This window comes from Uloborus diversus, chromosome 3 (assembly GCF_026930045.1).
Source record: "Uloborus diversus isolate 005 chromosome 3, Udiv.v.3.1, whole genome shotgun sequence".
NCBI lineage: Eukaryota > Metazoa > Arthropoda > Arachnida > Araneae > Uloboridae > Uloborus > Uloborus diversus.
In genome coordinates, this window is record NC_072733.1 from 1,744,744 (window position 1) to 1,757,030 (window position 12,287).

Consider the following 12,287-nt stretch of genomic DNA (forward strand, 5'->3'; position numbering starts at 1 on the left):
CTACTATGGGAAGGTATACCTGCAGAAATGATTTTTTGAGCTATGTGAAAAAATAATTTTTGAATTCCATACCAGCATTAGGGAAATGCTGAAATTTTACATTTTACTCGAGCTCTATTAAGTACAGTAGATGACAATAATGTAAAATTTGCTGGTACTAAGTTTTACCTCCCAAATGACAGTTTAATCCAAGCTCTCTATTATTGAAAATATTTTAAACACAGAAAAAATAAGAAACCTTACGTGGAGATCTTGTTTATTTTAGAATTTGAGCAATACAAAATAATTCACAAATACATATATACAACATAACAAATGTATTGCAAATCGCAACATTTACAAATAATAAAAATCATCTTTTATGTCTTGGACCCAGGCATTGGATTTATTTCCACAAAGCACCTGAAACATAGATTAAAATTAGCCATGTAAAACACAAGCCTAATATTATGGTATTCTGAAACTACAAAATCAGTTTCTGTTAACCTTAAATTAAATGCAACAGCAAAATCACTTTTCATCTTTTCCAATATTTACCTCAACACACAATAGAACATACTGGTTCGTTAGGAAGAACGTAGCAAATTAAATATGCTTTCTTAAGGCATAACTTACAAGTTAAAATACATCTGCAGCATTATTAAAAAATTCAGTTGCATTTAAAGCACATTAAAGCTAATCAAATAAAGTACATTCATTATATGTACAGTTTAACTCTCTTAATATGAAATCACGGCAAAAATGAACGTTTTATTCGTTAAGTTTGGTTCGCTATCTAATTACAATGAAAATTTCACGCATAATGCGTAATTGCAAGTCTCGGCTAAGACGAACAAAAATTCCTGACCTCTTACTAAAAACGTTTGTGGTTGAATACTGTAGTATCCTTTTCTAGAAATTATTCATTACTTCGTTTGGTAGTAGAAGTCCCATCGTGTATCAAGAAAATATAGATTATTTTGCATAGAAAGTACAGTCCGTACATTTGTTGACCCGCAGAAATTGCAATTTATACGGAGATAAAATTGTTCGTCTTCCATTGCGGATTACAACCTATTCCGTGATTTTCGATACCATCTTCCTTTTTCAATATTTTCCAAATATATTCAGAAATAAATATCTCGTTTCTTATAAATGAATGTGCTAAATGTACAATTCGTGCAGCAATATTTTTTAAATGTAGAGCAGCATTTCTTCATGTTTTTTTTTCCCCCACAGAATCACTCATTCACAGTAGTTACGAATAACTGCTAATACAAACGAATTCATAGCTTTTTGATACTTCATATTAACCGAGTTCAACTGTATATACAAAAAAAAAGTTTGCTATGCAATTTTTTTCTGAGAAAAATAATAAAGCCTCAGACTTTATTTTTCACCTTGCTTGCAAAAAATAATTTTAAAAATTGGAAAATATACTAAATAGAACAAATAAAAATTAATAAAATCTCCTCTTAACTATTCATCAAAAAAAAAATCCTATAACAGATCTTTTATTCTGCTAAAAAAAACAAAGCCCTCACTTTGTGAAATTTAAATACTAACCTTACGACAAACTTTTTTGTCCTTTGTTTGAAGAGTATACAACTGTAACTGACACCATTAATTCCTCTTTTAAGTCCACAAGGATATTCTATAAAGTGCCCAATAACTTCAAATGACAAAGCAAGAAAAATCTCGAATAATTTATGAAGTAATTTCATTTCAGATCCTTAACTTTGTTACCAAGACTTTTTAAGCCATTGAAAAAAGCTCTCTCTCACTCCCCCCTCCCCCAACCCCGACATTTTTGAAAACAACATTTAAACAGTGATCCAACTTTTTCCCAATGGTTTTAAAACTTGGATTTTGAATTTTTAAAACTGATTTTACATATTCAAATTTTTGGCATTATTTGCAACAATATATAAAAGTAACATTAATCACTATAAAAACAAAATTGCTACTTGGATAGAATGTTATTAGATTTATGTTATTAGATTTATATAATATCCTAAAGAGTTAGCCTATTCAATTGAAGAATTATTTTTAGTTTTACCTTGAATGATTTTTTTCAAATGTAAAAATAACTGTTAAACTTTTTAATGCAAAAAAAAAAAAAAAAAAAAAATGCAAACTCCTGGTTAAAGTTAAATTGGCTTTGTCACAGATATAATTCAAATTACGGATGCACCGAAGATTCAGTTTGGTCGATTGTACTTTAATATTCAGCAACGGAATACTGAAAAAATTTAATATTTGACAAATGGAGACCAAAAACATATTTTTTGAAACAATGAATGAAAATTATAGTATGCAAATTCTTATTAATAGTAGTATTATCACACTGAAAGTAAATTTAATGCAAGAGAAAATACTAAGCTCAAGTTGTATTGCTTTTTCAATTTTTCTTAAATCTTATCACACACCTCATTAACCTTACCAAGGACGTGCCCAGAAATTTTGGGGCCCGTCACAAATGATTTTTTCTGGCCCTCCTCTATATTGTTTACTCTTATGTCCCCTACACATATTTCATCTCTCATTTTAAAAATCTCAGGCACCCTTCATGCTCAGGCTAACAGGTGTTTCTCTCTCTCCTCCCCCTGTGCATGCCCCTGAACCTTACTCTATTACTAAATCCATAAAATACACCGCCAGCTCAGTCATTCCATTTGCGGACTGCAGTTTCGTGCTGATTAGCACTCATCAGCCCAGAATAGGAAGGGACTGAGCTGGAGATGGAAAACCCCCTTAAGGAAGCCGAGAGTGCCAAACACTTCTTTTATATGAGCTACCAGTTTGTTTGGCACTCTTGGCTCTCTTAAGTTGTTTTCCACCTCCAGCGCAGTCACTTCCTAATCTGGGCTCATGAGTGCTAATAAGCACGAAACTACAACCCTCGAATGGAGCTGGTGGTGTATTTTATGTATTTCTGCCTTAGCTCTGGCTCTAGGGCAGTAATTTACTGAAAATTACTAAATAATTTAAAAACAAAACAATAAACAGAAAAATAACTCAGAATATTAAGTTTTTATAAAAATGTTAAAATAACATTTTAACTATATTCAGTTGATACTCAGTATACTGCCTATTCGGCAGATAAACCAGATATTTGATTCGGCTAATTATTTCAGTATTCTACCATCAAATAGCAAACAAATGTAAATATCTGACAATTGGTAAACAAACACATCTTTCTCTATGGAATGAAGGAAAGTTACAGCAGTTGAAAACCATAGCCAAACTACTATTATCAAATTCAAAGTAATTTTTCTGTAATAAAAAAGCCTCAAATGTTAAATTAAAATTTTATTTTTGCTTTTTAATTTTGCTTAAATTTTACGGCACATTACATCAACCCTACTATCAAACTCATTTAAATATGAAACAGTAACCAGAAAAAAAAAACTTCATAATATTAAGTGTTTAAAAATATATAATTTCAAAAATTAATCAAATAGGTGATTAATAATATATAACAACGAAACACTTGGATATTAACTTTTCAATATTTTAATTCAAAGATTAATAATACCAAATTTTTAGGCATTCTACAAGATTGTCAAACAGATATCCAGAAAGAGACTAATTGGAAACAAAAAATAAATGAAAATACTTAGTACCTCTTAAAGTTTGCAAATGCATCATTGATGAGTTTTTCCCAATGCCATCAACTGTCCACAAATTCTTAGGATCTTACAAACGATGTCTATTAGGTGAAAAGAAAAACACTAGTAAGTCACATAAGGATTAAAAACATACTTTAATTATTTATATCATAAGCATATTTTTCATAATTTTAAAATACTTCATCTGTTTGTAATACAAATACAAAAGAAAAATTAGATAGCAAAACTGATTTTTAATAATTCTTTTTTTTAATTACTTTTTTAACTGTGCATACACAGCTCTCATGGCATTGCTCGGAGTCATGAGATTTTGAAAATTATAGGACATTAATTATAAGTATTTAGTTTTTTACACTTACTTTCTCATAAAGTATGGGGGAATGGGATCCCATCAACCAAACTGACAAGGGGACCCCCTTTAACTCTTGGCGGCCCTGTCTGCAGACAAGCCGAATATTCTGTTCGGCCAATTACTTAAAAACAACAGAGCCTCGTAATTTGAAGATGCTTAAAAGCAATTACTGCTAAAATGAAATACATTTAGACGTAATTGCTCTTCTGTTTGCTGTTGATTGTTATTTGGATCAGTGATGTTCCTACCAATTTTTCTGAGGGTATACTCCCAGTAATCCATTACACACAAAATGAGTAAGCGTTACATAAATAATATGTCACAATATGAAAATTTTTGAAGCTTGAGATTGGGAAGTATTTATAAAATGGACGAAGTTATTTATGAAACGAACGAACTCTTTTATGCGAGTTTTTTAATGTGGTCCCTATCCACCACAAAAAGAGGTTAGGATGTATTTATCAATTTATACTCATCTTAAAAGGGTAAATATTTTTCAGTGTTATTAACTTATAACTGTGTTGGTTTTTGCAATGGGAACGACAAAAGAAATTAGAGTTAGTGGAAATGTTTTGACAAAATATAAATGCCCCCCCCCCCATTGTTGGCCAAAAAAAATATGAATTTATATCTTACGTCAATAATTGTACTTACCAGTGTTTCTGCTTGCAGTTGCATTAATTCTAAATTTTTTCATTTCAAACTAAATTTGGAATTTAATTTGCAATTGCAGGTGAAACGCATTGAGGCATTTAGAAAGAAACACCTTCCCCATAATTTGCCTTATGGAAAGTTATTCATTAACTTTGGATGTTTTAGCATTTCGCTAAAGCTTTTTTTTCACATTTTAGCTTTTTTGCTAAAAAGTTTTGAACTCGGCTTAAACTCTAGTTCTGACTTAATTTATTCGAAAATTTTCTCTGCAAAAATATTGGGAAAGCTAAACAATATTATTCGATTAAGCTGGGAACTTGAACACTTGCGTCTAAGTGGAAGTATTTGGTTCCGGGAGGATTTTTAAAATTCGTATAAGTGGGGGTTTTAGTTTATCCGTTACCTAATAACTTATTTCTTAAATCTTACGACACATTACATTAACCTTACTCTTACTTACTCATTTATACATAAAAGAGAAAAAGTAAAAAAATAAGACATCATGATATTAAGTGGTCATAAATATGAAAAGTCAGCTTATTACTGATTTTTCATACTTCAAATATCTAAAAGTTGATTTACAATATAATAAATACTGCTAAAAAGCAATCTAATTTAATTAATCACAGTGATCCAAGTTTAATAATAGTCATTGTGCAGAAACATTTGGTTTCCTGCAAGATTTATTTACATAACATTACCATGATTGTACGCTGTAAAATCATACATCTGAAGCAGTAGATTTTCAAATAAATAAAGGAATTTAAATTTGTGCAGAATTGCAGATAAACTAACCAAATTCGACACATATCATACTACATGCAATATGGAAGACAATTTTCAACCGTATACGATTGTAATTCTCGGCCAAATACTCAGTATTTCGCAAAATATGGTACAATTCCTAAAAGATAATTGTTTTTTGCAACTTGAACAGTATTTTCCCTGGAAGGGATAATAAACTCAGGGAAATAGAGAGGGAAGAGTCGAAGTTTCAAATTTACTACTGTAAATGCATTCAACATTGCTTACGTATATGTATAATCTAAAGTAAGAAAAGAATAGGTGCAGTGGCACTCATTGATATGTTATAAGTGCGTTTCAGCTCTTAAAATAAGTGTTAGTAGAGATAACATTAAGTACACAACAAATAACTAAAAATCTAATAAATGAAAAATGTATTTACCTTTCCAATAGAGGCCGCCATGTTTGCTATCATCACCCTCGCTTTTCCATTTCCGGAAGATGGCGTTGCGCGCGCTGAATTCCTATTGGCTGTCAGTCGATCCGATTGGCTAAACTTTACGGTGAAATAACCGCTTTCTCAAAATACGGTGAAAATACTGTTTTTCTTTCGATTAATGGTTTGAAAACCATCTTTTTTATGGTTATTTGACTGTTGAGGCTGAATACGGTAAAATGACAATAAAATAAACTGTTATTTAACCATTTTTTCAGTGAAATTTTTAACAGTGTTCTCTATATTTAAGAAGAATGTTATTTTCATTATATACACGCTTCCACATCCTTTTCGTAATTTTTTTACTACGGTTGATAGAGTTTGCCATACGATTTCTTTACTATCAATAAAAGATACTTCCACTCTGTTCTGTTTTAGAAGTAAATATAAAAATATAGATCACGGTTATACACTAATAAATAAGATCAATATATGCTGTTTTTCTGAAAAAATAGTGAAGTTTATAATAATTTTACCTCGAGGAAAATTTTATTTTCACATGTTTATCAACTATGAAAGAATATATCACATGACAAAAAATTATCGGCTGAAGAGGTTATAAACGGAAGGTGAATTTTTTCGAAAAAAATAAAGAAATGCAGACACAAATGAAAATATGGCATTTATGTATCTCATCTGACATATTCTTTCGAAGATGTATGCGATTGATGGAGGATGAAACAGGTCGATGTAAAGTTAAAAATTCTTCCCGTCAAATTTCATCCACTTCTGCTATGTTTCAGATTTATAGTTTTTATCGTTTGGACGAAAGAGAAAAATACTTTTGAAAAATTCTGTACACTTCGGTAAAACTTACGAATTTCTCTTGGATTTGGCCATCTTTCATAACTTAGCCTTTCTCGAGGCACCATTCTTTTTGTTTTTTTCCCTTTTCTTTCTTTTCTTCTCTTTTTTTTCTTTTTTTAAAAATATTTTAAGGCAAGTCTCCGCTTATATAACTTGTCAGGTCAAAATAATGATTCATTCTTTTACGTATTCAAATTTTGAAAACGAAACACAATGCGCATGAAACTTAAAGTGCATTAAATGTTTACATATGAGCATGTTTAAAAAATGAATACATGGTAGCTAATAACTAACATTGAGGATATATGTACGCAAATAATTGAAGTTCAGGATAGTTATAGGCTAATACTTAACCATGAGTTAAAATATGGGTTAATAATTAGTTTTAAGTATAAAGGAAGAATAATAATTCTATTTTGGTAAAATTTTGGCTAATTATCAATGAGGTTAAATAAAGGCTAATAATTAAAATCAAGGTAAAATGTAGACTCCTAAGTAATATTGAGATTAAGCTTTTGAAAACCAGACAGCGAATTCAACATGTGCATCATTTAGTTCTCTTGGCCTGATATACTTAGAATGCTACAACATACATTTAAAGCTGCTTCTTAAAACTGACTTTTATGAAGCATCTGTACTTTTCATTACTACGTTGATTGTCTTTGTACAATAGGGTGGAGTGAAAAAAATAAATGTTCGAACTTCGAAACGTCTGGGGTCTCAAAAGTTGCATTTTAGAATCAATAGGGTACCCTTAAAATATTAGACTCTTAGGATAATATCTTTAGGTTCCAAAATCGCCCCAAAAAAGTCCAAAATTGAAAAAAAAAACGATTTTTTTTAAAAACTATTTTGAGAAATTTAAAATATATAATTTTGAAAATGCTCAGAGGTGCAAATTTTAACTGTATGGAAGGTTAATATCTCTTTAAAGTTTTAGATCTCGATAGAGTAATTTCTTCAAATTTTCTAAAAGCCACAAAATAAACCGAAAATCGACTTTCTTCTTCCATTTTCATCCGACCTTGTAAAACAAAAATAAGTCAAATGCACACAATATAAGTATTTTTTTAACTCAGAATCTAAACTTATTTATCAGTTAAAAACTTTATTGCTCATATATATTATTACTGTACATTTAAGAGCTTTTGCTACGCATAATTTTGTAGTTTTTGTATACAATGATGGTGCAATCCAATAAACAAGCACCCAACAAGAACAATTATTTTTTTTACCAATTAAAATTTTTCGATTCTCAAAATCTTTGTTACTGAATTTTCCATTACGCGAGTTCGTATTGAATCTACTCTACTACACGCGAGCAGAGCTGCCTTCTTTTTAAGTAGGATCTGGTGGGGGAAAGTGGTCAATGGAGTAAAGTGGTCACACGTCAAATTAATGGCTATAGCTTGGAAATAAATGTTCAGATGAAAGTGAAAATTTTATTTTAGAGTAGGGCGGTTAGAAACTACATTTTGAATACAAAATTTTGCAACTGGAAAAATGTTATTTGGTTTAAAAAAATATTTTGTGGACCATGAAAATTTTAAAATCTAAATACCTCTTTTAACTTCCTTGGGAAATTTTGTTTGTTAGAATTATGAACTGATTGATTGCACAGGAAGCTTCTTACATGTCTCAAAAACTCTTACGCATTAGCAGTTAGCTGAATCTATTTTGGATAATTTTTTACAGCAATTTAAGTAAGATGGGGTAAAGTGGTCATAATATTAATTTTAACAAACTGTTCTTCTAATGCCACTTAATCGTTAAGTATAAGGCAGATATAAATTAAATATATATTTCACTTGAAATATATTGTTTTTACAGTAAACAGGGTAAAATATACGAGTATATGCGTATTCATACGCATATCTCGTGTAGGGCATGTATAAATATGTATTCACATAAACGCACCGATTATTTATGATGGTTCTGCATCTATTTTTAACTATGACCACTTTACCCCATGCTATGACCACTCTCCCCCACCCCATGGGGTAAAGTGGTCAAAAGAACATAGGGAAAAGAAAGTGCTATAAAATTACTAAAATCAATATATTTTTCCCTGAAATTCAATGTACCGTGTTCTTTAAGAATGCAATGTTAAATAACAACAAAAAACGTTGAATTGTTTAAAGAATTTATTGTATTTATTATCCACCTAAGTTTAAAACCTACGATTTTATGACCACTTTACCCACCAGACCGTAAACTGAAAAAAATGAATTTCTAAATTCGAAACGTACAAGTGATTTTCTTCGCAAATGAAGAAGAGCAAAAACGATTGTATTACAACTCCTTTCAAATATCATTAATACAAGAACCCGATTCGAATAACACAGGGTATATAAAAGTTCTGCTCGGAGAAGCTGCAATTATACAGTATAACATTATTAATTTCCTAACAGCTAATGAAAAACCACTTGACAAATTGGTTGTTATTGGTTAATTGGTTGCGACGGTACCAACACCAATACTGGCGTTACAGGAGGAGTCATTCGTCGTCTATAGTTAAAACTAAACAAACAAATACAGTGGTCGATTTCGTCTGCGGTATGCAAATGAACGCGTTGAGACATTTAATGCAAAATTAGAACGGTACAACGAAGGGGCACCTCAAATATTTTTAATGACTAACAGAAAAGATATCAAAACCTGCGAAAATCTGCCACTGGTGAATTTAAAAAATATATTCTTTTGAGAATGTTCCTTCTACATAGACTGGAACAGAGCTTAGCTCTCATCAATTATACATTCGTATGAGATTTTCCGAGACGTTTCATCTGCAGATTGCTCAAACAATCTTGTTACTAAAAAACTTCGTCCTGTAGTACATTCCAGTTAGATAACCATCGCCGCCCGTCTACTAAAGTTATACATTTCAGAGAATCAGAGTGAAAATGTGTGTGTGTGTGCGGTCACGCTGTGTATACGATGTATATTGCTTTTTGAGCAATCTCTAGATGAAACATCATGGCAAATTTCATTCGAATATATTGCTCACTAGTGGTAAATTTTCGCTATCTTGATATCTTTTCTGATAATTACTAAAAAGACTTGTGGGTCCTTTTGGTTTTCCGTTGAAATGTTACATCAAAGTATGTTCATTTGCATACAACAGACAAAATCAACCGCTGAATGGGTTAGTTTAATTTTAACTTTAAACGTCGAATCACACCTCCTGTCACACCAGTAATGGTGTTGGCATCATTACAACCAATAACAATCAAGCTGGCAAATGGCTGCTTAATGCTCATTACTTGTTTACAGATTAATATTGTTATACTCTATAATTTTAGCTTCTCTGTGCGAACTTGTTATATGCCCTGTGTTTTTTGAGCCGGGTTCTTGTATCAGAGTATAATAATATTCAATATTAGTTTTAATATGCATTTTGCTTTTTTTCATTTGCGAAGAAAATCACTTGTATGTTTCGAAATGTGAAAATTCATTTTTTTTCACTCCACCTTAAAAAAAAGGCGGCTCGTTTGCAAGTTGAGTCGAGTTAATTCGGAGTCGCTTAATGGAAAATTCAGTAACAAAGGTTTTTATAATCAAAAAACTTTAAGTGGTAAACAGAATTATTCGTTGTTGTTGGATGCTTGTTAATGGGATTGTACCATTATTGTATAAAAAATACAAAAATGATGCATAGCAAAAGCTCTTAAATGTAATGTAATAAATTATCTAAATAATAAAATATTATAAATTTTTTAACATATAAATAAGTTACGTTTATGTGTTAAAAATAATTATATTGTGTGCATTTGACTTATTTTTGTTTTACAAAGTCGGGTGAAAATGGAAGAAAAAATTAGATTTTTGGTTTATTTTGTGACTATTAGGAAATTTGAAGCAATTACTCTATCGACCTAACACTTTTAGAAGATACTAACCTTACATAGTGTTAAAATTTACACCTCTAAGCATTTTCAAAATTATATATTTTAAACTTCGTAAAAAAAGTTCAAAACAGATCGGTTTTTTTTTTTTGCAATTTTGGACTTTTTTGGGGCGATTTTGGAACCTAAATATATTACCTAGGAGGCTAATATTTTAAGGGTACCCCATTGATGCTAAAAAGTAACGTTTGAGACCCCGGGCGTTTCGATATTTTTTTCACTCCACCCTATTTTACAAAATAGAACTTTATTTTTACCTTAAAAATTAAATATTATTCGTTTACGTATCACAAACGGAATGCTAAAATGACAATTCTTAAAAGGAAAACGCCTCTAAATACTACCTGAATATTAGTGCATCTTGTGGGAGTTGACTTTTGTGGCCCGTTTGAAATTCAATAAAAGGACCAAAGACAGGAAAAATATCTTAAAATTTAATAAACTTGATTTATTTGTTTATCTACAACAGCTATTCATGTAGAATTTGTTAGATCTTACTTCAGAAGCTTTCAGATCTACTCTAAAGTATTCCTTTGCTTGCAGAGAAAAAAGGGTCTGCTTTTATGTCAGGTAATGACACTAATTTTAAAGGAGCATATTTGGAGCTAAAACGATCGTTGTCACTCGTTAATTACCAAAAGTATAGTTTTTCAATCTTTTTAGCATCAGATTGAGTAATTTGGAAAGTTATTCCACCTAATTGTCCAAATTTTGAGCTTAATGAGAATTCGGCGTTAAGTCGATTAAATACCATTAAGAAAAAATTGTTAGGCTTTAAATAGAAAACCTTTGACCATCTTTACTGATAGAGAAGACACGTTAAATTTACTGCTTTAACTCCTTTACTATCAGATTGTAATGAGTAACGAAAGTCACTTGTCAAGATGGCAATCTTGGAGAAATTGGCAAAGGGATTATTTAAATCAACTCCGAAACCACAATAACTTATTTTAACCCTTTGAAGAACGCGTCATTAAATTTTTAGAAGTCTTATGAGAAAACACAATGAGTAGTGGGTTTACTTGATCATCTAGAAGTCAGTCACAAAAAAAATAAATAAATAAATAAATAAATAATGAATTTCTTTTGCAGTGGGTGTTGTCCCCATTTTTTCACCCCCCCCCTCCCTCCAGATCCGAAAAAAAATGTGTTTTTGCATGCAAAATTGAGTTTGAATCTTTTAAAACTACATGATTGAATACCTCAAGGAAAATGAAGAAAAATAGTTGACTATTTTAGCGCTGTTTTACCCTTTTCGAATTCATAACATGGAATGATTTGAAAAAAAAAAATGAGCATACAGAAAAAGATACTTTTGCTGAAATGCCATCTATTATTGTTCATTGTACTTGAAAGGAAACAGACTGTACCTGGTTCAGATAGGAATATTAGGGTGGTTAAAGTAAAATCTCCTTAAATATTTATATGAGGGGAATATCAAAGATACGTGACCTTCTTGGAAAGAAATGGTGTTAATAATTTCACTAATTGTGCAGAACTCATCTCAATTATTGTAATATTTTGTATGGGGGGACGACAATGCCCTCTTTAAGTAGATCAAAAGCAAGCAAAGTCGAGTCAAGCAAAAGCGCAGTCGTACCATTTTTTTACTCGAATCAAGTCAGGTAACTTTTGACTCCCTATAACTTCTTTATGGGTAAAGCTAAAAGCCTGTTTTTTAGTTACTAAGAAGGCATGCAATAGTGAGCTATATTTGC

General features: G+C 30.8%; 1 long non-coding RNA gene across 1 annotated transcript; it reads right to left on the reverse strand.

The window, feature by feature from the left end:
• Positions 1–261: 261 nt before the first annotated feature.
• Positions 262–3,662, reverse strand: LOC129219386 (uncharacterized). The gene is made up of 3 exons (XR_008580409.1): positions 3,606–3,662; positions 1,546–1,633; positions 262–402 (listed from the first exon to the last, which is right to left on the reverse strand). It is a non-coding gene; the product is annotated as an uncharacterized LOC129219386 (long non-coding RNA).
• Positions 3,663–12,287: the final 8,625 nt, after the last annotated feature.